We start from the raw sequence: 27,473 nt of genomic DNA, 5'->3' as shown, positions 1-27,473 counted from the left end.
TAAGCACAACTCAGACCCCAGTATTGTAGCAGATTTAGCACATGCTTGTCTGGCCCCCAAATGATAAAAACATAAATGCTGGTGGAGACCCCCTGGGTCACACCCATTCCTCCAAGAAAGGGTCCATTCTCCAGTGGAGCCATCTGCAACCAGGCTTCTGATTCAGCCCTGTGCTTCTGACACGAAAACAAATTATCTTCCCATCTTGTGATTTCTGCAAGTTTAGGCATGCTCCTCCCCTCCTGGGCTTGTGAACTCCCCGCCCATTCCTGCCAACTGCTCCCTTGACCTCTCTTGGGGGACGCTTCTCTGCTGTCTGATTATTATATTTGGCTTCCCAGATTAGTTAACAGTTTACAGTGCTAGACTCTTAGGAGGAAGCCACTTTCTCATCTTCCTCCCGATACACAGGCATTAGAAAAGCAAGTTGATAGCATGAAATACAGCTATCCTTTAAAAAAAAGGAATTACTCTTCTCTAGTCTGCCCTCTGGATGAATCAGTAGGATGAAAGACTGAGAGGCTCCGTAGCACATTTCGAAATTTTTAAGTGGTCCTGACCAGTTCCTGAACATGTTGTGTCTTTTTAGCTAAGTTGCTTAAAAAAGGTTCTTTGTGACTGACTATATTTATATTCCTCTTGCAGTCAACAACCCTTCCTAATTAAATGAATGAGGAGGGGTGATTGGAAAAAATGTGAAGTTATGATTGCTGAAAAGGACACAGTGCTTCTGCAGCAACAGAAGGGGGGAAGAAAGGCAACAGCATCAAGAACAACCTTTATCTAGACAGCACAGAAAAGAAGAAGAGTATTAAAGAAAGAAAGAAAGAAAGAAAGAAAGAAAGAGTATTATTAATGACATTTGTTTTCCCTGACAGCATCCCCTTCCCTGAAGAAAAGCCCCTCATGCAGGCAGCCCTTCCGAGGTATGGAGAGTGTTGGGGTGAGACCAGCTGCTGAAGTCACAGTGCTGACTGTTGCCACAGAAAAGCAAGTCAGGCAGAAGTTCCAGCAGTGATGGCAAATTCTAACCAGGAACTGTTGCAATAGGGAAGGAGAGACAGTATACAACTGAGCCCCTGTGCAAATACAAGAATAAGTGGCCAGGGGACAGAGAGGGGCCAGTGCATGGAAAATCACTAAGAGGAAACCTGGAGAGGGGGCTCCGACTCAGCTGATGCAGCAGAACCCTTAAATAAGCCGGCCAACGTCAGAGGTTAGGACCTCCAAGGCTTGGCAGAGTCTGGCTGGAATTAGGTCAAGTAGAGTCAGTGTCACTATAAAGCAGGAGTGGCCCTGGCTCTTGCATTTTTCATGCAAAACATCTCCAGATATCCAGGAGAGGGGGTAACTAGTTGTTCCACCCAGACAAAACTGTTTTGAACTGCCTGTCTTCTTCCAATCCTCCTAAGACCATAGACTCAGTTAAGAATTCCAGACTGAACTAGAAATCCCGGGGCAGAAGGCTCCCCTCTGCAGAGCTACATGGGGGCACTGTTAACCTGTCCTGCCTGCCACATGTACCACCTGATGTGTGCACTGACAGCTGGGGTCCCCTCTGGGATTGTACTTTTTGTATGTACCCTGACTACTACCGTGGCACGGCCTCAGCCCTGAAAGGTGTTCAGATCAGCTTCAATTTACTGGCTAGGATTATTCTGTGCCTCAACTGATGCCTCAGGTAAGTTAAGCAAGGGAACTTAAGTAGGAAGCCTCTTGCCTTTCCAAGACAGAGTTTTCTTATTAATTAGATTTATTTTTAACCCCGAGGGACAATACTTGAGGTCAGTTCTGAAGGTTGTTCTCACTCTGCTGCACGGGGTCCTATCCATAATGATTTGTCTATAGACAGTTTGGCCAAGGGCCAAGGGGATAATTATGCTTAAAACTTGATACAGCAGGCCTGAGATATGCTTCCTTAGAAATGCCCATTGCAGGGCTGGGGGTTTAGCTCAGTGGCACTACGTCTGCCTCACAAGCACAAAGTCCTGAGTTTGATGCTCAGTACCAAAAAGAAGCCCATTCCAAGAATGGCCCCTGGCAGGCACCGAGAACTTAGATTTTGTAGTGGCTCCCAGCAAGGATAAAGGCGCTTTATTGCACCTAAACTTTTCCACAATGTGTCTCGTGCTGAATACCTGCTTTTCCCTAGAAGCCTGGTATTCTTGTAACTGATAGGCCACGGGTGTCTCTGCAGTCAGCCCCAACATTGGCCATTAAGTCTCTGGAGAGCGACCTTTGTCAGCAATGCTTCTGAAATGCTGGAGAAATCAGTGTGAATCCATTGGAGGGAAATCTTGGAAGCCTGTGCTTCATTTTCTCTGGACTTCCTTCATGTGCCTTTTCCCTTTGCTGATTTTCCTTTGCACTCTTTCACTATAATGAACATAACGGTGAGCATAACAACTGCAGGGCCTTGTGATTTCTTCTAGTAAATCATTAAACCTAAGGGTGTTCTTGGGGACTCCCAGAATCCTTTCTCCAAAACCTGTTTTTTTGAGACAGGGTCTGGCTATGAAGTTTGGCCGGCCTTAAACTCACTAGGTAGCCCAAGCTAGCCTCAAACTTGGGCAATCCTCCTGCCTCAGCTTCCTGAGTGTTGGGATCACAGGCTTACGCTACCATGCTTGCCTTAAAACCTGTTTTTTTTAAAAAAACAAACCCCAAAAATCTGTTGTTTTTGGAGAAATACTCTTTTCATATGATCTTTAACAAGAATTCATCAGTTCCATTGATTATGCCTCAAGAGATAAGGGACCGATGATCATTCAGATGGGCACCCCTGAAGAGATTTGTCAGTTTCCTGTCCTGCTCTAGCCAGAGTATTCTGAAACCTTGGAGAAAGACTGAAACTCCCCACCAACCTGAGACTGTATGTGAGTTTTTACAACATTAATTGGAAAAAACAAGAACCCCAACACGGCACCCAGTACACCTCCACAGATAAAGTCATTAATCAAATGAGCACTATGAGTTGTTGCAGTAGGCAGATGCTCCTTAATGGGACCTCAAAGGCCTAAAAAAAGAACATTGCTGAATCCATTACAGAAAAGAAAAAAAAAAGAAAAGAATGGACACCAAGCCTACCATAATACTCTCTAATTCCATGGCATTTCAGCACCCTCAAGGCCTGACAAGTGTTTGTAAATTTGTCATGATGCATGCGGTCTTGAAGTAATGTCCTCTTTCCAGTGGAGTGAAAATGGCTTCTGTTGCCCCTGCAAGTATTGCCACCACACTACAGGCTGCAAACTCTGGAGCACTGATGTGCTTATGGAGAAGGCAAGATAAATCCTCACACAGACCAAACATAAGTGCTGGGGTAGTTGTTTTCTGCATTAATGGGGGAAAGATTCTATGATACAAGTTTCAAAATCCATCCCTCCTCAACTGAAGTATTGCATCCTGGGTTTTGATTCCATAAAGTTGCTGCTGAAAGAGGACTGTTTGTTTGTTTGTTTTGGGTACCAGGGATCGAACTCGGGTCCTTGTGCTTTTGAGGTAAGCAGTGGAACCACTGAGCTAAATCCCCGGCCCAAAGAGGACCTTTTGAACTGGAAATGTGATTGCAATATTGCTCAAAGCTGCACAGCAGCCACACAAATAATGCTTCATTTCACCAGCACTGGTAATGTAAGGTGATATGTCTCATTTTGAAGATGTTAGGATTGGTGACCTCTTTTAATGAGCTTCTGAATCCATCATGTTGCTTCCACTCTTTCTTGTTCATGAAGGATCTTTTTATCCTGTGACACCAGCTAAGCCTTGCGTTGTAGGGAATGACAGGTTTTTGGTAACTTTCTCAATTTCTTCCGTTGCTACTGGTCTGTTAGGTTCTCTCTTCTGGAGTTAATTTTGATACCTGGATTTCCCATGTCCACAGGTGCCAGCCCCATGCCCTGTGCTGTTTGCCTGCTCATAGAATGGCCTGCAAGTGAGCCCACACCTACGCAGGCACAGACCTGGGCTGATGTTTTAAATTTTTAATACATCTTCAATTTCATTGACTGATTGGATTATTTAGAATTTTTATATCTTCTTGATTCAGTTTTGGTAATTCATGTGTATCTAGAAATCTGTCCATTTCTTCTGTGTTTTTCATCTTACTAGAATACAGATTCTCGAAGTAGATATTGATGATCTTCTGGATTTCTGCAGGATCTGTTGTGATTTCCCCCTTTTCATTCCTAATCACATGGATTTAAGTCTTTTCTTTCCTTTTTTTGATAAGATTGACTAAAGGTTTATCAATTTTATTTAATCTTTCAAAGAACCAACTCTGGTTCATTGATTCTTTCTATTGTTTTCTTAGTCTCCATTGCATTAATTTCTGCTCTGATCTTTATGATTTCCTCCCTCATATGAGTTTGGGGCTTGACTTGTTCTTCTTTTTCTAGAAGTGTGAGGTTCAATGTTAGGTTGTTTATTTGTGCTCCTTCTGTTTTTCTGATATGGGAATTCACCACTATAAATTTCCTTCATAGGACTCCTTTCATTGCATCCCATAAGATCTGGTATATTGTATTGGCATTATTGTTTAATTGTGGAAACTAATTTCTTCTTTCATCTGTGACCCATTTGTTGTTCAGGGGAATGTTATTATATTTCCATGTGTTTATGAAGTTCTGGTATTTTCTTTTGCTACTGATTTCTAATTTCAATGCACTATCTGCATAATGATCTGATAATATGCATGGGATAATTTCAATTCCTTTACACTTACTTAAGCTTGTTCTATGAGCTAGTATGTGGTCTATTTTGATGAACATCCCATGTGCAGCTGAAAATAATGAGCATTCTCATATTGTTGAATGGAACACTGTAGACATCTACTAAGTCCATTTGTTCAAAAGTGTGGTTCAGTTCTGATATTTCTTTGTTGATTTTTTTGTCTAGTTGATCTGCCTGTTTGTGACAGTGGGGTATTGAGGCCTCCCATTACAATTGTATTAGTAGTTATTTGATTTTTCTTGTCCATTAATATTTATTATATGTAGTTGGGTATGTTGGTATTTGGTGGATATATATTTATGATTATTGTCTCTTCCTCTTGGATTGTTCCCTTTACAAGAATGTAGTGACCTTCTTTGTCTCTCATAATCAGTCTTGGCTTGAAATTCACTTTGTCTGGGCCAGGGATTTAGCTCAGTGGTTTTGCTGCCTGCTGCGCAAGCACAATGACCTGAGTTCGATCCCTGGTACCAAAAAAAAAAGAAATTCACTTTGTCTGAAAATAGAATAGCTACCCTGCTTTCTTTCAGATTCTTGTCACATGGAATATTGTTTTCCATTGTTTGACTTTAAGTCCATGAATTTCCTTTTGAATCACATGTGTTTCTTGCATGCAACATATTGTTGAATCTTGTTTCTTGATCCTTTTCGCCAGTCTGTTTCTTTTGATTGGTGAATTGAGACCATTAACATTGATGGTTATGACTGGTATGTATTGACTTACCCTTGTCATGTTATTCATGTTGTTAATTCCCTTTCTTTCCTCCTCTGTTTGATTTCTTGCCTAGTGGATTCATTCTGTTGGTGTTCATGGAGTCATAGTCCTTGTTATCTCTTTCTAGAATGTCCTTCAGAACATTTTGGAGTGTTGGTTTGGAGGTCATGAATTTCTTCAGGGTTTTTTGTTTGTTTGTTTGTTTGTTTTTGTCATGGAAGTATTTTACTTTTCCATCAATTTTGCAAGATAGTTTTTCCAGGGTACATCAATCTGGGTTGGAGGTTGTTTTCTTTTAGGGCTTAAATACTTCACTCCAAGCTTTCCTTGACTTGATGGTTTGTGTTGAGAACTCTGTTGTGATTCTGATGGGGTTTCCTTTATAGGTGATTTGTTTCTTTTCTCTAACAGCTTTTATTATTCTGTTCTTGTGTTGAACTTCTGAAATCTTCAATTTTTTTTTTTTTTTTTTTTTTTTTGGTTCCAGGGAGTGAACTTGGGTTCTTGTGCTTGTAAGGCAGGCAGTGGAACCACTGAGCTAAATCCCCAGCCCAATAGTATTTTTTTTTTGAACTTCTGAAATCTTGACTATTATATGCCCTGGTGTAGACAAGTTTTGATCATGAGTAATGGGGTTTTATATGCCTCACTTATCTGTATGTCAAATTCTTTTTTCCTTCTTTGGAAGTTTTCTGCCATTACTTCTGTGAATAGGATTTTTATGTCATTTATGCTATCTCCTGCTTTTTATTTGAGTCTAAACAATCTTACTTTATTCTTTTTTTGCATTAGCTAGCATCTGTTGGATTGATTTCTCATGGTCCCTTGCTATTGTTAAGAGATATTTCTTTTAATGATCACTAACCATAATACTGTCTTCTATATCCGATATTCTGTCCTCACATTAGCTCATTCTGCTGTGTATACTTTCAATGGAATTTTTAATATCCTGGATATTTGTTTGAATATGTTTCATGGATTCCATTTCTTTCCTATGTTGAGTGTTCATGGTTTCCATCATTTTCCTAAGGTCCTCTGTTTTTTTTTTATCTGTATCTGTGTCTGTTCTGGAGTCACTAATTGTGTCTTTTATTATGGCCACTGTGTGGTTATCTGAGAAACTATTTCTGATTTGATTTTTTTCTAGAGCCTCATTCATCTGCTTTGTTACTTCTGCTGCTACCACTTCAGAGAGTCCAGGTGGGCGAATTTCAAATTGTTCCACCTCATTGGTCCCTGGGTTTGCCTTTGGTGAACTGGAAGTTTGGAGTTGCATCTTGCTTAAGTGTCTTCTCATTTTCTATTTTATTTTATTTTTTAGTTTAATTCTTGAGTTCATGCCTGTAAATTGCATATGGCAAGTAACTTTATTGGTAGTATTTAGAACCATTAGAGGATGACTACTTCTCAGAGATGTCTTCCAGGTATAGCTAGCTTCTTGGTTTGGAGTCCCTTGCAAGATCCTACCTCTTCAATTTATTTTTTTTATTTTTTTTCTCTTCAATTTATTGAGGATTAGAAGTTGTTGCCTATTTGCCCTAGCCCCTGATTCTTTGGTACTTGCCTGTAGTATTGTTTATGATCCTTAGACAATCTCAGTCTTGGTATACTGGGAAGAAAAAATGATTAGAGTAAGTATGCTACCTTGGCTAAAGTAGTACTATCAGGGCCGGGGATTTAGCTCAGTGGTTTCGATGTCTGCTGTGCAAGCACAAGGACCTGAGTTCAATCCCCAGTACCAAAAAATAAAAAAATAAAAAATAAAGTAGTACAATCAGCAATAATGGTAGCATCAAACAGCCTACATAACGAAAAACTGTGGTATCTACTAATTTGCCACCTTTAACTGTATGAACTATGTTTGTGGTTATATAATAAAATCTAAAACAAACCAGAAAATTGTATACAGTAAATATGCTTTCAATATGGCAATTTTACCCTCAAGTGAGAAGATTTAAAAGGGGTTCAGGGGGTAAAATAGAGAAATAGAAGAAGAGGAAGAGATTAGAGGCAGTACTTGAAGACAAAGGAAGTTTACATAAATTTGGGAAACTGGTGAAGAAGACAGGAGGAAAGAGAAGGAAGAAATATAAAAAATAATAGAACAGAACAACAAAAAAAACCTAGAAACAAAGTTCACACTAATATAAAAATAGGAACAAACAATCAAGAAACAAACAAAAAACCAAGAAGAGAAAAAAAAATGTCCACTTCAGGGCATTTCTCCACTGTCATTGGTAGACAGAATGAGCAGGCAGAACCTACATCTGTGTTGATTAATCCCAGCAAGCCAGCCATAGATTTATGGTGGGGTAGTGAATAATCCCAGCAACCCTACACCTTTAGTTCCACTGAAGTTTAGGCTGGTTTCTGGCTATGTAGCTGCAACACTCTGTGTGCCTCCTGCTAGATTGAATTTGGCTCCCTGCCAGCTTGAACTCAGCTCCTTGACCTCCTGCCAACTTGAACATAGTCCTGCCTCACTTTGACACTGGGAGCTGCTAGATAGTGCCAACCCACAGCTGCTCTGAGTTCCAAGTTCAGTTGACCTTTCTCCAAAATGACTACTGACCAATTGCCCTCTCCTGGGGGGCATCTGAACCAAAATAACTCACCAGCCACTGCAGTCCACTGCATCCACTGCTCTGTTCTGCTGGTGCATCCTCTGTGGAGGGTTCTGGGGTCACCAGTAGTCACTGTGCATCTGCAGTCTGGAGCCGCCCCTCCCAAACAGTAAGTCAGGACTCAGGGAGAAAGTGACACTTGCTACCTCCTTCTTCTGCATTGACATTCTCTCCATTCTCTCCATGGGCTTCAATTTGCACTTCAGATCCTTGCTTCATCCCAAGGACCCACTTCCCTCCTCTTCTCTTCCTCACATTGTGTATAGTCCAGCATCTGGACACTAAACTTTGGAGAGGCTGTTTCTCTGCTGTTCACCACTCTGCCATCTCCTGGTTTAATTTTCAACTTTTATAAATTCTTACAATACAACAATTGGGTTTTAATTCTGCTTTGAAGTACATATGTGTTTCTTTGGCTTTTGTTTTCATTTCCATCAGTTTTAAGAAGAGTGGGTGTTTTTTTTGTTTTTTGTTTTTTGTTTTTGGTACCGGGGATCAAACTCAGGACCTTGCACTTGCAAGGCAGACAGTGGAACCACTGAGCTAAATCCGCGGCCCAAGAAGAGTGCTTTTAATGGATGTGATCTTAGTAATTTTTTTCTACTCAACAACTGGGGCTGGGATTTTGAGAAATTTACTATTGTTAATGATACTTGTGTCTATAAATAATGGTATTTATTTAGGTCTATATGGATTTCCCTGGGCTTTCATAAAGAATATTAAAAGTAGGATGGCTTAAAACAGTACATTTGTATTGCTTCACATTATAGAAGTCACAAGCCTGAAATGAAGTCATTAAAGAAGTTGTCATTTCCATATGATGTATGACAAACTTGTGGCTCATGGGTTTTCCCGTAAGCATAGCTTATGCCACAACTGTGATTTTTAGCCTCAGCCCTTCCAGCTCTAAGGTCCCTGTTTTCAATTCTGCAATGCCAATCTACTCACCCAAGACAATGCCAACTGGAGGTGAAGTTCAGTAGGTGCATCTTGTGTTAAAGACAGCAGGAAATACAGATTGGGCCAACCAAGGATGATCACATGGCACATGCATGAGGAGCAATAAAAGAAATGTATGGGTTAGACTTAAATGATAAACTTTGATGCAGTTTACTATAATAATATCAAAGTGAAAATTAATTTTGAGAATAATACATGGGAGATTAATTAATTTGGAAGTCACTGTAATAATCCACAAAGAGGGTAATGAGGCCCTTAACTGGTTAGAAATCATAGAAATGTATAAGAAGGAAAAAAGGTGAGTAATTGATGTCAGGGTAAACCTGGAACCAGATTGGATGTAGATATTTAGGAAGAGTGAAAGATCATTGTGACATGTTAAAACAAGTAGTGCTGCAATTAACAAAAACCAGAGAAATAAGCAAGTAAAATAAAAACAAAAACAAAACAAACAAACAAAAAAAACAAAACCACAACACAAAACCTAAAAGCAGGTCTGGGAACAACAGTTCTAAAAGGTGCTGGAAAATTATCATCAGTTATAGCTTGAATATTTGTGTCCCTCCAAAATTTATATATTGAAACCTCACCCCCAAGGTGTTAGTATAAGAGGTGAGCCTTTGGGGGTGAGTAGGTCACAGGGGCTCTGCACTTATGAATGAATAGGATTCATGCCCTTTTCAAAGAGCTCTGGGTTTGAGGGAGCCTGTTTCCCCCTTCTGTCATGTGAGGATTACAACAGGCATCATCTGTAGAGCAGAGGGTGGGCCTTGACCAGACAAGGAATCTGCCAGGGCCTTGGCCTTGAGCCCCCAGGCCTCCAGAGCTCTGACCAATATGATGTTTCTGTTATTTATAAATTACCTGGTATAAAGTATTTTTTTTAAATAGAAAGAGTGGAGGGGGTGAAGGGAGGGCAGGGGAATGGGGAAAAAATAAGATCCAAGATACGTCATGTAAAGGTACAAGATCCCAATGATGAATGTAACTGTATTTTATACCTAAAATGTATCAATAAATTTAATGGGGAAAAAAAGAATGGTAAAATAGAAGCCTGAACTGGTTAAGACACTGTCCAATTCTTGGCGTTGGCTCTGATGTGATGATGTCTCTTGTCATAGTGAAGGCCACAGACTGAGCCCAGATACCATGACCAGAGGCAGAAATGAGAACCAAGACCTGGGTGTGTCATGTGTGGATGAAGATTTGTCCTGGTGTGTATGTCTTGCAGATAGGTAAGTTAATTAGATATCTTGTAGGCAGTTAGATGGGACCAGCCCTCCAAAAGCCAACACAGCAAGGAGCTAACATGGAGAACAATTGAGGCACATTCACTGGTTAGCATTATGAAAAGGAAAAGAAGTACTACTTCCCCTAGAGATAGATACCAGCGATTGATATTCTAAATGGGAAATTCCTTGTATGTGATTTGTCTTCCCATTTGATCCCCATTTAATCAATATTTCCTGGGTGACTGTACTTGTAAACTTATTGGTTGGTCATGATTTTTGTCCCACCTCATGCCCACCTTGTAAATTTCCACTGGGTTTTATAGTTTTGTCCCACTTTGTACCTGCCTCACCACATGGCTTTGCTGTATAAAACATCTTTGAACCGTGGGGGGGGTGGGCAACCTACTTTCTGGCCCCCCTTCTGTGTCTCTTAGGCAGGTTTCTTTCTCCCAGTAAATTTTTCCTACTCTTAACCTCTGTTGTTCCTAGAATTCATTCTTTGATTTTAGAGAACACGAACTCACATTTCAGATATCTAGTAGATTTGGGAGTTACATCTTTTCTCCCTATATCATTTTGGAGGTCCTCCACCGAGATTACTGGTCAGAGGTAAGAGTTTGCTAGAATCTTTTTTGGTAGTGGGGATCAAACTCAGGTCCTTGCACTTTTGGGGCAGGTGGTGGAACCACTGAGCTAAATCCCCCGCCCTCGGAGGTAAGAGTTTGCTTTTGTTCCATAGGTTCTAATTTTGGTCTTTTTGCTTCATGGATTGTTACTTTTCATTTCATAAGCTCTGGCTATTTGTTTCATAGATTCTGGTTTTTGCTTCATAAATTCTGGCCTTTGTTTTGGCTTTTGTTTCAAAGGTTTCTTAATTTTAGGGATGGGATTTACCTCAGTGGTGCTGCTGCCTGCCTCAAAAGCTCAAGGTCCTGAGTTCAATCCCTGGTACCAAAAAAAAAAAAAATCAGCAAAAGTTTCTCAATTTTAAGTTGTGTGTTTTAAATGTTTGCAAATTTCTTGTCTTTCTTATGCATTGCCTTTTGTAAAAATTATGTTTTATTCTTGTTTTGTATACATTGCATTTAGACTTAGTTGCTTTAAAATGTTGTAAAATGGGTCTCTTATAAAATCGTCTCAGATAAAGACAGTTCAGGCTTTTATCTGTCCCTTATAGAACGCCAAACAGTGGTTACTTTGCCAGCTAGTAATTGCCTTTAGGACAGCTGCCACTCCAAAGCAGAGGACAGGTTTCTCCAGTTGCCCTCTGGTGAATCCCCACTCCCATTGACACCAATGGCAGGTGGAATGTTGACCAGATAGGTAATTGAGTTCCTTTTGGAGACAGATCTCTGATTGTCTGGAAGTAGCAGAAACTAAGGTGACAACTGAGGGGTCATGGCCAGGGCTACTCTCCGGCAGATACTCAAAGGTCCCTCAGAAGAAACTAGCTCCCAACAGCCCATCTGGGTAATCAGCAGAAAAATTGCCACATCTTGTCCCCATCTGGACTTCTCAGTGAGGTGAAAGGGGAACTCTTGTCAGTGATCATCCAATAACCTCTGTCTCAATGTGATCTGAAACAATGCCATCAGAGCCCTTTCTTAGGCCTCTGTTAAGAGTTGAGCTACAGGTTTGGACTGCTTTCTCTATTATTAATAAGACAGACCTCTAGACAAAGGTACAAAACAAATCTTTGATAGAGTAAAAACTACCTGAACCTTTTCTTCCCCCAGGCATGGTCTTAATCATTTATGTCTGTAGGGGAGAAAAGTGCCTTTTCTGATAGATTATGGACTTTGGAACTTTGACTGTGGACTTACAGAGTGCTATATGGTGATTTTTGGATGTTTAACCAGCTTGAGCTTTATTTGGACTTTTTCTCTGCTAGTGAGTTACAAACTCCCCTTAAACTTTTCTCCAACTTGTTGGGGGTTCATTTGAGAATGCCTTGTAGTCAGACTGCTCCTCCTTCCAGAAAGTCAGACTAAGGCAACTTGCAACAACTGTTTTGTCTTACGGTAAGGAAAATAGCACTCAGTAACTTGGATGTTTACTTTCTGGGTTTTGGTTTTTTTGGTACCAGGGATCGAACTTGGGTCCTTGTGCAGCAGGCAGCAAAACTATTGAGCTAAATCCATGCTAACTAGAATATGAGACTATTTGGTCAGTCTTTCTCTTCCTTCATGCATGTGCATAGGAAGTTGATAAAGGTGCCTTTACTATGTAGATTGTGGCTGCTAGAAAGACCTATGAGTTTCAAATACTTGGTGAATTTAAAATGGACCTTAAAGGAGTAGCCTTGTCTTGCTAATAAAAGTTGCCTAAATGGCTGGCTAGACAACAGAAATTTCTCAGAACTCTCTCTGCCCTAGGGCCCATGGCAGAATCTCTGACTTACCATCTCTGGAGGTGATCGCTTTTGCAGGAAAAGTACCCTAATTTGACTGTTGACTTATGTTCCTCTCTCTCTCTCTTTCAAGGAACTAGATAGCAGTGGTTTAAATCTCTTGTTTTGCTAGCAATACTTCTTCTCTAAACATGATTGTTATAGTTGAAGTCAATTGTAACTTGGCGCTTTAAGAGTACCTACTGGAGTAAGGATATGAGTTACCTGAGGAATATAAGACCACATGCTGATAAAGGGTAGATAGTCCAGTCAGGTTTTATTTTCTGTTTCTCCAGATGGTAGCTAACTACCCTGGAGTGGTATAAACCTTGGGGGACACCCTAGGGGGCACAGGAATCAAGCAGTGACTTATGAGATGCCATATTTGTTTCTCTTGTTTCAAATTGGGACTCTATATCTGAACCTCTTACTCCTTTGGAACATATTAAGGAGCAATTTAGTATTTCTCTACACCCATGTGTGATGTGCCTACCTCCTAAAGCCAAGTACACAGAGGAAAGTACTATAATGCTATCTCATAATTAGAATTATACTGTAAAAGAGAGAAAATGGTCAAAATAATCTTATGTTGAGATTTTCTTTACATTAAGAAGTAATTCTTGCTTGTGTTCAAATATAAATGTGGGCCGTAGAAAAATGAGAGACACCTCACCCTCAAGGCATTCAGTACCTTTAAGCTTAAGGCTACTCCTCACCCTAACCACCAGGTGCTGAGGGTGGAATTTCTAGGCCAGCTATAATTAATCTCCATGAGGCTATATCCATCCTTAGCTTAGTTGTTGAGGTTCCTCAAAGACAACATCTCTTGCAGGAAGTAAATGGCAAATATGGGACTACCTGTGTTCATGTGTCTTTTTCTCTCAGTGATCTAAGATCAAATGAGACTTAAGAAAGTTTTCAGATGACCCTGATATGAACATTGAGGTCTTTAGAGAACTTACTCAGACCTATGGACTAAATTAGAAAGATGTATTGTTGATCTTAAATCAAACATTGATTTCTAATGAGAGACAAGTAGTATTACAAGCTGCTACTAAATATAGAGACAAATATCTTAATTTTGGAAGCTGAAAAGATAGGCAGCCAAGGGAACAACTGGTTTCTACTAGAACACAAGCAGTTCCTATTCAAGACCCCCACTGGCCTGCCAATCAGATAGGAGATTAAATAGAAGACATTTTCAGGCATGTATTCTTTGTTTTTTTTTTGTTGGGGGGGAACCAGAGATCGAACTCAGGACCTTCTGGTTTCAAGGCAGGTGGCGGAACCACTGAGCTAAATCCCTGGCACACAGGCATGTATTCTTGAAGGTCTAAGAAACATGAGAACTAAGTCCTTCAATTATTTTAAATTGTCAACTATTTATCAGGAAAAATAGGACATCCCTACATCCTGAGTTGATAAAAGGAAATACTACACTTTTTCCCCAAGTCTTGCAATATGTAGATGGTATACTGTTATGTGCCCCCTCAGAAGAGCTTTCTAGCCAAGACATCTGCTCTGCTGAATTTTCTAACAGACAGAGGTTATAATATTTCTAGATCTAAGGCACAACTTTGCAACCTTGAGATAAAATATTTAGGCCTTATTATATCTAAGGGAACCCAAAGACTGGGAGAAGAAAAAATTAAACCAATCCTTTCCTTTCCACAGCCCAAGACTAAAACAACTAAGGAGATTCCTGGAAATTACAGGCTTTTGTGGCCTTCATATAGCAGGATACAATGAGATTGTGTGACCCCTCTATTAGCTTATAGAAAAACCCAAGAGGCAGACACCTGGGATCTAGTATTTTTTTCCATCTTTGGAACAGAGTAACAGATTTATCCAGCTTCATAAGCAAGTATGTGAGGGCAACCTACTTTCCAGGTCCCCTTCTGTCTCTCTTAGACAGAAGTGTAAGACCGAGGGCCTTACCAAACACTCCAAGGAGCTGACTAGTGAAGCACACCCAGGAATCCCAGCGGTGCCCTCAGAATGAAAGACCAAGAGCCTTACCAAACGCTCCAAGGAGCTGACTACAGCGAAGAACACCCGGGAAGGAACACACCAGACAAGTTGGAAAATAGACCTTTATTAGTCTGGCCAGATGGCACTCCCAAAGCAAAATAGCTTAGAGAGGCCACTGGCTCAGAATCCGAGGCTGTTTTTATAGGGGGTTGAGGGGGAAGTTAACATATAGAATTAAAGAAAAAGGGACAAAGGTTAGTGGTCGACTGTCACATATTGATGGTCAGCAGACATCTGCAGCTTGTTCTATAGATTGTGGTGACTGGGATATCAGTTCCAGGTAAACAAAGAGTTGAGTAGTTTACTCTGGGACTCTAGGTCTGTTACAGATCCCTATCTAGCGTCCCTAGACTATCTGGGACTCTAGGTCTGTTACAGATCTCTATCTAGCGTCCCTAAACTAACAAGCATCTCCATCCATTAACTCACATTTTAATCACAATGGGGCTGGAGAAAAAGGAACAAAGGTTATGCAGTCCCACATTAGCTATCTTTAAATTCTTCCTACTCTTAACCTTGATTGTTCCTAGAATTCATTCAATTTTAGAGAACACAGACTAGGCGAGTCAGACACTAGCAAGTTGGGAGTTATAATATTGTGGGACTGCATAACCTTTGTTCCTTTTCTCCAGCCCCATTGTGATTAAATGTGAGTTAATGGATAAAGATGCTTGTTAGTTTGGGGATGCTAGATAAAAAATCTGTAACAGACCTAAAGTCCCAAAGTAAACTACTCAACTCCTTGTTTGCCCAGAACTGATGTTCCGGACACCACAATCTATAGAACAAGCTGCAAATGTCTGCTGACCATCAATACATGACAGTCGACCACTAACCTTTGTCCCTTTTCTTCAATTCTATATGTTAACTTCTCCCTCAACGCCCTATAAGAACAGCCTCGGACTCTGAGCCAGTGGCCTCTCTAAGCTATTTTGCTTTGGGAGTGCCGTCTGGCCAGACTAATAAGGTCTGTTTTATTTTCCAACTTGTCCGGTGTGTTCCTTCCCGGGTGTTCTTCGCTGTAGTCAGCTCCTTGGAGCATTTGGTAAGGCCCTCGGTCTTACAATATTTCCCTTATACTATTTAAAGTTCCATATATCACATGACCTATATCAGGAGGATCACTTTAACCCTGGAGTTTGAGACCAGGCTTGAGGTAGGATAGAGGAAATAAAGTTAGACCAGGTGCTGTGGCACATGTCTGTAATCCCAGCACTGAGGAGGCTGAGGCAGGAAGGTTGCTTTGAGTTCAATGCCAGCCTGAACTGCATAGTGAGACCTTGTCTCAAAAAAAAAAAAAAAATAGGTAAAAAGGAGACAAGGAAAACAAAATTTTAAAAATTGTGTTTTGAAGAAAAACTGTAGCTTCTGAACACAAGCCTAGTTTATTTACATTTTTTCCTTCTCCCAAAAAGCAAACCTGAGCAACACTCTTTCAACTGCAAATGGATCTGCTCATTCCCTTTTACTTGCAAATGGCCCTTTTTCACCCTTGTAGGCAAATGGCCCTTTTTCACCCACGGCATTTCTGATTGGGATAGCTCACTAAGGGTGGGCCATCCTCTCCCACCCTCTAAGACTGAGGCTATATAAAGTATTGAATTCCACAGATTTGGACCTTCCAAAACACATGACAAGGTCCCCAGTTCCCAGCTATACTGTGCCTCATTTCCCTGCACATGCACACTCTGCTCTTGAGTACATCCTGTATCTACCCTTTATAAATTCTTCCCAAGCCTCTTTAACTGAGTCCTGGAAATTCTTTTTTCACGATGGGAGTCAGGGAACCTGCATTCTCACGTTAGAGGAGTGGGTTAAACTCTTTATTTGAGACTTGGGGATCCTCAGACTCACCCTGTGACAGGCTGAGCAACAGCAAGGTCCTATGTCAAAAAAAAAAAGCAAGTATGTGACATACCCTAAAATACCAGTCCCTTGAGGAAGTTATGTCCCTAGGCAAGGTCTGTGGGCCCACAGGCAAAACAAGAGGCTGATATGCAGACAGCCACCCCAGAAGGCACTGGGTGGCCTTTAACATTAAGATTTGCATATATAAAGTTGTCTTCTCTAGCTCTCCAAATATATTATTATTTGAGAGATAATGGAGATCACTGGTGATGAGGGTCCTGTAAATACACTTAATATTTTTACTTCCAAGAGGCAGCAGGATACTGTTGTTCTTGGAGAGAGTTGTGCTCACTGGCAGAAGTGGTTGAGTCATCTCAGAGATCATCAATCTACAAAGTAGCTTTGCTTCCATAAGGTTTTTTTTTTTTTTGTACTGGGAATCAAACTCAGGGTCTTGCACTTGCCAGGCAGGCACTGTGCCACTGAGCTACATCACCAGCCCCAGATCAGCATTATTATTATTATTATTATTATTATTTTGGTACTGGGGATTGAACTCGGGACCTTGCACTTGTGAGGTAGGAGCCAGAACCACTGAGCTAAATCCCCCAGCCCAGATCAGCATTATTGATCACAAGTTCACTATGTTTCTGACTCTGCATTAAGAAACTACAAATGGATCTAGGCATGGCAGTGTACTCCTATAACCCCAGCATTTGGGAGGCTGAGGCAGAATGATCTCAAATTTGAGCCCAGACTGGGGTATATAGTGAGACCCTACTCTCCCTCAAAGAAACCGCCCATGGGAGGTGCCCTAAAACAGCACCTGAAGATGCACTTGGACCTCCAAAACCTGGAGATCAATATCACAACAGTGTACATGTTTAAAACAATTCCACTGTGGTCAGAAAACAAACTGCAAAATTTTAATATTTAGAGATTTATTGAAACTTCTTACCTAGGATATGACTTATCTTTGTAAATGTTTTACATACATTTGCAAATAGTGTTTAGATCAAGTTGCCTGATTTTTTTATTTTTTTGTACATTTTTTTTGGTCTAGTTGTATCAATTACTGGGAGAGGGGTGTAGTCAAGGCTTTTGAGAAAAACAGGAAGTATTGAGATTTATTTTAAGGAAGTGGCTCACATGATTGTGGGAGCTGGCATGTCTGAAACTTTTCAAGCAGTTTGGCAGGCTGGAAATGTCGTCAGGAATGGGTGTTGCAGTATTGATTATAAAGGCAGGCTGGACTGAATGGGTTCCACACACATTGCCAGGGGTCACCTGCTGTACCAAAGACCACTGGTTTAAATGCTAATCACATCTGAAAAGTACCTTCAAGGCGACATCTAGACTGGTATTCACCAAACCATCCAGCACCATAGACTAACCAAGCTGACATACAACATACCCACCCCCTTTGTTAACTTGCTATCTGTACACATTTCTTTAAGCCATAGTTAATCTTCAAATAAAACCATTAATAAGGTCATTTTTGTGCCTTCCATGATATAACTATCCTTCACACACCTCTTTCCCAGAAGACTCAAAGTCCTTGAGTAACATTAACACCTTCATGTCCTGTAATTTAAACACTATTGTGTAAAGTTAGTCCATCTTATATGATAAAGGATGAAAGAGGGAAGGAAAAAAGATAAATGATAGATACAAATAAACATACTCAAACGTATTCATATCAAAATAATGAAAAAATGTAACAATTACAGTCTGTTTCCATAACTGGTCACATGACATACTTAGTGTTTATAACTAGCTTCTTCTACCCATTCTGTATTTCCTTTGCCTGAAGCAAGCCCCTAGCCACCATAGTTGTGGTTTCTTACTAGATATGGTGACTCAAACTTTCATTCCTGAAGGATCTGGGCCATTAGTAGTCCTATCTAAATTGAGTTGGTATAGTTTTATGTAAACTTTAATCCCAGGGTGTGGTAACATGACGAAATGCCCTAAGGGATCTCCTGTATTCCAGACATACTCTTCTTAGCACCGTGGTGGAGCCACGGGCCAGTTTCCCTTGGTAGTCAGGGTCAGTTGCCACAACCAGCACACCTGTTATGACCAGAAGAGTATAAAGTTGTGAGGACAAAAGCAAAATTTTGCTAATAGTAGGGGAATGATGCCATTCCCATGTCCAGCCCTTGATTCCTGACCTATAAATCCTGCATGTGCTAGAAATAACATTGTATACTGGGCACAGATTCAGAGTATACACAGAACCTTGTCTCTGTCAGGTAAAAGGGCCGAAGACCAAGACCAGACCAGGCCACAACAAGCCTTTATTAGGGGAATAGATCTGCCGGGCTGTCTCTGAACAAAGGAGAGACAAAAGCAATATGGCTGGGGCAGGGAGAGTCTTTTATAGAGACTGGGGTGGGGTGTGTAGGGGCTGAGGCGGGGTTGACTGAGGTAGTGACTAGGGAATGGAGGAGCCGGTGATGTCACTAGGTGGTAGGAGGTGAGCGAGTATTAGGTTACTCTCTAGGTGGAAACAGGGGCATGCTGGGAAGAAGGGTTTGTTCTTTGGTGGGAGCAACCATCTTGGCATGACGTCACACAGGGGAAGGGGCAAGGCACCATAGGAAGAGGGCAGCAACTATACATAATAGCTGCTGAGGTGGTGGGAGACCTATCAGTCTCTGCCCTGCCTAGAGGGTTCTATAGCTGACTCTGCAAAGCTGTTTTGTTGTTTCATCAAGCTGGCTGCCCCAGGGTGGTGAGGGACATGGTAAGAACAGTGAATTTCATGAGCTCAGGCCCACTGCTGCCTTCATTAGTGCTAAGTAATCAGAAGGCTGTAGGGAACACCCTGAGGAGTATAAAGTGTTCTATAAGAAGGAGGGCAAGTCTTTATCCAGAGGAAGTATCTGTCTGTTCCAGGATGGAAGTAGCCTAGGGTAATCAACCTGGTACTAGGTAGGTAACAAATCATTCCAGGGAATCTTCTTATCCTGAGGACTCAGCGTTGTCTCATCCATGGCAGATTATATGCTCAGCAATGGTAGTAGCCAGGTCTGACCTGGGGAGTGGAAGTCCGCATTGCCCATCCAGCAAAGTCTCCTACTTTGTCACTTTGCCAATGTGTTTATGAGCTTATTGGATAATGTCAGGAGTGGCTGGGGAATGATACTAACCACTATCCAGAGAGGACCATCCAATCTATGTGGTTACTAAGTCCTTCCCTGCCAAGGCCTTTCTTTGCTAAGAATTCACATGGGACACAAGCATCTTTATAGTTTTTCCTTATTCAAAGAGATGTACTTAACCTACCTCCTTTCTAGATCTCCTTGTCATCAATTTTGTGATCACGGTCCTTTTAATCCCTCCCCATCTACCCATAGCCCATGAATTAGTGCACAATCACATGACTCACCATTTTCTCCCTTAAGGGAAATGAGTAAAGAATTACATGGCTTGAAGTCCTGCTTACTGAGAGGATTTCCCTTTATCACTGTCCTCCATGGATGTCCCAGAAAGGGGTGATGGTGCAGCAGCTGTCCACTGCCGTCTGACTGTTATGCAAAACTGTCTGTGGACCAAGCTCAAGTTTTCTCTTTTGCTCACTCAGCTGATTACAAGGATCTCCCATGGAGCACAGCTATGGGCTGGAGAGAAGAAATACAGCAGAAATGGGAACCATAAGACATTTGAGCCACTTCTCCTATAACTTACTTGAGCCTTCAGGGCTGGTGTAAATCTACTCCCATATATATCACTTCCATTTGATGGATGGCTACTGTCCAAGCCCAATTTTATGGCTTTAATGAGTCAGACAACACCAGTTCATTATGGCCAACTCAGGTTGCCACATAACTAAATGGCTCATGCTTAAGCATTCAGTATCTACTAAGGCCCAGTGGCAAACCAAAATTCTCAGAAAAAGAGCAGTTCTCTGCAGAGTACTGTAGGACTTTGATCAAAACTCCTAAGGACCCACACTGCAATCTGCCTATGGAGCCTACCAGAGGCACCAAGCTGCATTCCTATCTGTCACTTTAAGCATCACTGGACCTGCTGGATTCTATGGCCCAAAGCAGAGCAGCCTGCACTGTAGCCTGCACCTGCTGCAAACCATCATTTGTTTTGTCCTCCCAGCTCAAAGTAGCAAATACAAATGAGGTTTATGTGGTCCAAAATCCAAACAGGCCTAGAAGATACTGTGCCTGTTTCAGGATGTGGGAAATGTCAGTACAGCAACTTACCTTCACCTTAAAATGATATCTAACCACCCTGAACCCTTAGAGATTTAACTTTGTTTTTGTTTTTTGAGACAGGGAAAAGCTGCTCACCTCATGGTGGCTCAAAAGCTGAGAGCCTCAAGGGAGGATCTGGGAAAAGAGATACAATAAACTCTTCCAGGTCAGGCCCCCACTGAACACCTTTTCCCACCTGACCCCACCTCCTAATAGCAAGTCAGCTGTACTGCCCCATAATCTAGTCACCTTCAAAAGCCCAGCCTATAAGCACATGAGACTCTTGGGGACATCTAGATATAAACTGCAACTATAATCCAGCCAGTTGCAGGAGGAGACTGTGTTTGTCTTAGCTCAGTGACTATGGAATATAAGGGTTTCTTTCAGGCCAAGAACTTTTCAGCTCATTTACATGATCTTTGAGCTGGAAATTTGAATCCCTAAGCTCGTTTTTTCTGCCTACTTTGTTCGGCAAAATTAGAAGCAACTGACAACTTTCATCATACTCATTAGTTTGACAAAAATGCTCTAAGGTCACATTTATGTGGCCATTTTATACTTTGCCTTTTTTGAAGTATTGTATTAAAGTACCCAATGATTATATTTCTCATCTCTCTATGCCACATTATTATACTGCACTCTTTCCAACTGCTGTCTGGTATTTCCTTTAGAAATGGCTCACCAATCAAAAGTATTTCAGGTTCTTCTTACTGTGAACAAAGAATTGGATGATACAAGCCAAAAACAGTGCTGAAAGTTTATTTGAAAAGTGAGGTGTGAATGGATATGGAAGAAACCAGCTCTGCAGAGCAAACTTGGGCCAAACAAAGAGAAAAAGAGGGTAAAAGCAAAAATAAAAGTACACACAGCTATCATAGAAACCATGATAGCGGCTCCCTGTGGCATCTGGTTTTCTTTTATGCCATCCACATATTGTAGGAGCTTGCAAGAAGTTCTACCTACAGGGTCCTGGCATTGCCCTGGGATCTTGCAATTGCAAGTCCTGCTCATTTCCCCAGCCAGCTTTGCGACACCCTGTCTCCTCTTTCATTTTGGGAAATAGAGTGAGTCATTGATGACTTAAAATCTAATCAGACTCAACAACTGTCCAGAAAACCCAAAATAAATTCAGAAACTTCCTCTTCTAGATTCTGCTTTTGTAGAAGCATTTTTTGGTACCAAAATTTTCTCAAGACAAATAGAACTATTAGGATATGGACATAAATGTTGCAGTCTGAGGCTGAGGAGAGTGTAGAGGCAGAATTCTTTACTCCTTAGAGGACCTCAGTCTTTTCTCTTAAGGCCTTCTATTGATTGGTCAAGGTTCCAACTTTAAGTCTCAAAGTTAAATATTTGTCACATCTAAAAAATACCTTTACAGCTGGGTATGGTGGCACATGCTTGTCATCCCAGCTCTTGGGAGCTAAAGCAGGAGGATCACTGTATCACTGTGAGTTCGAGGCTAGCCTGGTCTACATGGTGAATTCAAGCCAGCCTGAACCACATATCGAGATCCTGTCCTAAAAAAGATGCCTTCACAGCAACATCTAGATCAGTGTTTGAAGGCTGGGGTATGGCTCAGTGGTAAAGTCCTTGCTAGCATGCACACAGCCCTGGCTTCCATCCCTAGCAACACACACACACACACACACACACACCACAGACTGATGCTTGGCCAAGCAACTAGGCCTGACCTTTGTCAAGGTTCTCCAGAAAAACACAACCAAAAGGTGTGTGTGTGTGTGTGTGTGTGTGTGTGTGTTAGTTCATTTTGTGCTGCCATAACAGAATAACGTAGGTTGTGTTATTTATAAGTCACTTCTTACAGTACTGGAGCCTAGGAAGTCCAAGGTCAAGATGCTAGCATCTTGTAAGGACCTTTTTTTTTTTCAAAGCAAAGATTATTTATTGCAAATAAAGAAAATTAAGGTTGGACTTTCCTGCAAGAAAGAAGGCAGCACCCTGGCATGTGAGGGGTGTGGATGGCACCGGGCCTGAGGAAGGTTAGGTGGCGGCTCGCTTCAGACCTGACCACACCGAGCGCTTCATGCCCTGTGCAGCCTTCACCTCCTCCCAGTCCAGTTTGATGTCTGGAACCTCATCTTCTGGCTCCAGGTCCTTCCTCAAGGCCCTCTGGGGGGAGGCGACCAGGATGGGCAGAGGGCCACATTCCTCCCAGAATTCCACCATGTGCAGCCCCTTCTTATCAGCCAGGTGTTTAATTTTGGGGGGGGGTGCCAGAGATCGAACTCGGGTCCTTGCGCTTGCACAGCAGGTGGTGAAACCACTGAGCTAAATCCCCAGCCCTTCAGCCAGGTGTTGATGGGTTTCCTGGTGGGAGAGGCCTTGGAAGAGGCCTCGGGTGAGGTTGAGCATGTTGATGGACCCGGAGACCTTGGCATACGTGTCCTTGATGCCAGTGAGCCGGCAGATGGTGATGATGGCTCGGTGGCAGCGGAGGCCACAACCTCTGGGCTGTTTCTTCATCTTGATATTCATCGTGAGGACCTTTTTTTATCTGAGTCACAACATAGCAGAAGTCCTCACATGGTGGGAGAGCAAAGAGAAGGTAAGAGAGAGGCCCAGAGAGGGCTGGGCTTGTCTGTCCAGGAAGGGGAAGTCTCTGTGGCCTAATCACCTCTTAAATGCCCCATTTTTCAATACTGTTAAAATTGCAATTAAATTTCAGCATGAGTGTTGGAGGGGGCAAACATTGAAGCCGTAGAAGTATGAGCTGTGCATATTGGTGCACACCAATAGTCCCAGCTACTTGGGAGGCTGAGTAGGAGGACTGCAAGTTCAAGGCCTGTGTGGGCAGCTTAGGTAGACCCTATCTCAAGATAACAAGGGCTGGGAGGTAGCTCAGTGATAGAGCACTTGCTTGATTCACTCCCTAGTACTAAAACAAAACAAAACAAAACCACAGGAGGATGTGTACATTTTCTTACTTATTATTTACTTATCTATTTACTGTTTATTTATCTGGAATTGCCTCATATAATTGTAGAGACTGGCAGACCTCAAAATCGATAGGGTAATTTGGCAACTTGGAGTCCTAGGAGGCCTGAGAATCAGGAGGCCTGGAGACCAGTGGTGTAGTCCTAATAACCTAAAAACAGATGGAGACAGTGCTTCAGTTCGAGTCTAAAGGCAGGAAAAACAGCCACTGTCCCACTTAGAGGCCATTGTGTAGGAAGGATTCTCTCTTATCTTGAGGGAGAGGAGGCCTTTTAAAGGCCTTCAACTGACTGGATGAGGCCCATCCATATTAGAGAGAACAAACTTGTGTAAAACCTTGGATGGTGAGTAACTTGTTCTGCAAGACTGGTAAATATTTCTAATAAATTTTAACTTGGTAAATAAGTGATGTCTGCCAATAGGAGTAATGTGTGATGCTGAACATGACATGATTACAAAGGAGCCATCAGCTCTTTCTCTCCCCGACTTCCCCACTGTGAGATTGTGGGTGATCACCTCCCAGTAGAGGAGCGCTTGTCTTCAGAGCAGAAAAAGTGAAGGAATCCCTCACTTCAGATGAGGTTAGGGAGATCTGTAAAATGTGGGAAATAGTGCAACATTTTTTAGAAAAGCACCACACAAGTAAGACTGTAGCAGTGCGAGTGATGAGTCTGTTTAACCACAATGCAATGTCACATTTCTGTGAAATCCTCAAAAGAAGGCAAAAGCAAGTGTCATTGGATAGGCTCCTTCTTAAAGCTGCAAGAAAAGAAACAGCATTGATTCCATTCGTGATAATGAAAGTCATCCTACAGAACAAGCCTCTTCTCTCTTGTCTCTCTCATACCAGCCATGAAAGTTTTCAAAGGTAAGTACAAGTAATTTATTTTTATTTATTATTTTGTATTATATTACAGTATGGCACTATTTTTTTACACAGAGTCTCACTATGTAGTTTCAGTTGGTCTTGAACTATTAGCCCAATCTGACCTCTAACTCACAGAGATCCTCCAGCCTGAACTGAATAGTGAGACCCTGTCTCAACAAAGAAACAAAGAAAGCATTCTTTTCATTTCAGTACCGGTATAATTTTCAGTATGACTGATCACAACCTTGGTATTTATTTTCTAGTTGTCTCATCTGTGTTCCATCTTTGAAGCCAGGATTTTGTGTGTGCTAAGCAAGCACTCTGCCACTGAGCTATCCCCCAGCCCAGTTTTTCATTTGCCACTGTATTCCCTTTTTCTTGCCATTTGTGGATTAATCAAAGATTTTCAGTATTCCATTTTTATTCTTCTATTACATTTTTAGAAACTTTGCATTAGTTTTTAAATAACTGTTCTAAAGATTACAATGTGCACCCTTGATTTATTGCAATATGTTTTTAGAGTTAATACTGTACCCCCTGTTGGGAGCAAATTCTACATAATTTGGGGGGAAAATCATTTCACAGTTAAATTATGATTAGGCCTAGTTTTCCTGCCTACAGGCCAGCGGTGGCATGTCGAGTCATAACTCCATTTTTGCCTTCGGACACAGCTAAAACCTCAATGGCCCTGTGATGTTGTGACTATCCAGGGCAGGACTGCATCAGTTGAAGACATCCTGGTTCCTTAAGAACCTAGTGGTAAGAGGAAAGTCTCACCTGGGGAGGGACAATTCCTTATCAATTTAACTTCTCCCACCTACTATTGTAAGAATGCTCTCCTTACAGTCTTCCTCAACGTAAGAACCTTGTGACCTAAGACCTTCAGTACAAGATCTGCATTGACATAGGATCATAACTGCCCCCTAAGTCACCTGATGCTCCATCCAATTATTGTGTACCCAATAAATAAAAGCTAGCTTGGACAATCTTTGTCTTTTTTTTTTTGGTTCAAGGATCGAACTCAGGTCCTTGCGCTTGCGCAGCAGGCAAGGAAACCACTGAGCTAAATTCCCGGCCCGACAGTCTTTGTCTTTGCAGAGTCTGAGGTACTGACCTCTGGGCCTCCCATATACTTTGAAATTCTGCAAGTCTCTGTTGTCTTTTTTTCTTTAGTCCTCAAAGTCCTCCTTTCCAGGCAGTTGGAAGATTGATTGCACTTGGATATAAGCCTCTATGCCAAGAACCATACACTCATACTCCAACTTCTCCATTGTTCTTTGGTTATTGTAAGGACATATTTTATAGTTATTTATTAAATAAACATCATTTAATTCTATCATTTATGTCTTAGGGTATACTATCTTTTAAAAAGTTAAAAAATTATAGTTTTAAAAATATTTACCATTTTAATACTTCAAATGCATTCCTAGGTATTCAAGTTGCTATGTGGTGTGAGTCATTCTGCCTGAAAATTATCTTTATTTGCTTTTTAGTGAAAAGCTGCTCTCAATAAGATATTTTGCCTTTTACTTTTTTTTTTTTTGAGACAGGGTCTCACTATGTAGTCCAGGCTGGCCTCGAACTCATGGCAATCCTCCTGCCTCAGCTTCCCAAGTGCTGGGATTACAGGCATGTGCCACCATGCTCGGCATACCTTTTACTTCTTTTTGTTTTGTTTTGTTTTTTGGTACCAGGGATTGAACTCAGGACCTTGTGCTTTCAAGGCAGGTGAGGTGCCACTGAGCTAAATTCCCGGCTACTTTTACTTCTTGAAATGTTTTTTTTTTTGAAATGTTTTTATTTATCCTTTTTAAAAAATTTTTTGAGACAGGGTCTCACTATGTAGTTCAGGCTGGCCTTGAACTCACTAGGTAGCCCAGGCTGGCATGGAACTTGAGGTGATCCTCCTGCCTCAGCCTCTGGAGTGCTGGGATTACAGGTATGTGCCACAGTGCTTGGCTCCAATTTATAAGTCTTAATTGCTGTATTTTTTATCCTGGAATTGGACAACACTTCATTCCATAAAATAAAGCTGAGCAGAATTTTGTTTTATAGACAAAGAAGGGCTTAGAAAAAAAAAAAGCAGATTGGTCATTTTAGTTATTTTCTGTGTAATTGGAGACAAGCAATTACAAAAAGGTAATTGCTTGGTTAATATCAGGTTCTTTTATGTTGTAGATAGGTAAGTTAATTAGATTTTCTTGTAGGCAGTAGGACAGGGCTGGCCCTCAAGGTGCCAACATGGAGGACAGTCAAGACACATTCACTGAAGGCCAGCATGGTAAAAGAACGGAATTGTAAAAGAAGATGAACAGCAGTGATTTATTCTAAATAGGTATCAATCACCTGGGCAGGGGACCAAGATTTTTCAGGAAAGATCCCTGGCCCACCCCTTACCAGAAATTCTTGTTCATTCCTTGTATGCTTGGTATGTGACTTCCTTTCCCATTTGATCCCCATTGGTTGATCATGGTTTTGTCCCACCTCATGTCCACCTTGCGATTTCTCATTGGATCAATATTACTTAAACCACTAATTTTACTAGTTGACTACAGTTTTGTCCCACCTTGAACCTGCCTCAACTCATGGCTTTGTCCCATAAAACACCTTTGAGAAGCAGGGTAGTGGGCAACCCATTTTCCAGTCCCCCTTTTGTCTCTTCTTAGAAGCTTACTTTATCTCAATAAATTTTTCCTACTCTTAACCTCCATTGTTCCTAGAATTCAGTCTTTGATTTTATTTATTTATTTTTTGGTACCAGGGATCAAATTTAGAATCTTGCCCTTGCAAGGCAGGCAGCGCCACTGAGCTAAATCCCCAGCAATTCTTCGATTTGAGAGAACACAAATTCAAGTTTTAGGTTTGGAAGTTAACATCTATTCCCCTTATATCAACAGCACTTG

At 41.4% G+C, this 27,473-nt stretch overlaps 1 pseudogene; it reads right to left on the bottom strand.

Annotated features, from left to right (window-relative positions):
• Positions 1-2,697: 2,697 nt before the first annotated feature.
• LOC101718084 (mitochondrial nicotinamide adenine dinucleotide transporter SLC25A51-like) lies at positions 2,698-4,093 on the bottom strand (annotated as a pseudogene).
• Between the last annotated feature and the right edge of the window lie 23,380 nt (positions 4,094-27,473).

This window comes from Heterocephalus glaber, unplaced genomic scaffold (assembly GCF_053883595.1).
Source record: "Heterocephalus glaber isolate CG9 unplaced genomic scaffold, H.glaber_assembly_v1.0 deba00000818, whole genome shotgun sequence".
Classification (NCBI taxonomy): domain Eukaryota; kingdom Metazoa; phylum Chordata; class Mammalia; order Rodentia; family Bathyergidae; genus Heterocephalus; species Heterocephalus glaber.
The sequence above is the reverse complement of the archived record's forward strand: the minus strand, read 5'-3'. Positions and strand labels throughout refer to the sequence as shown.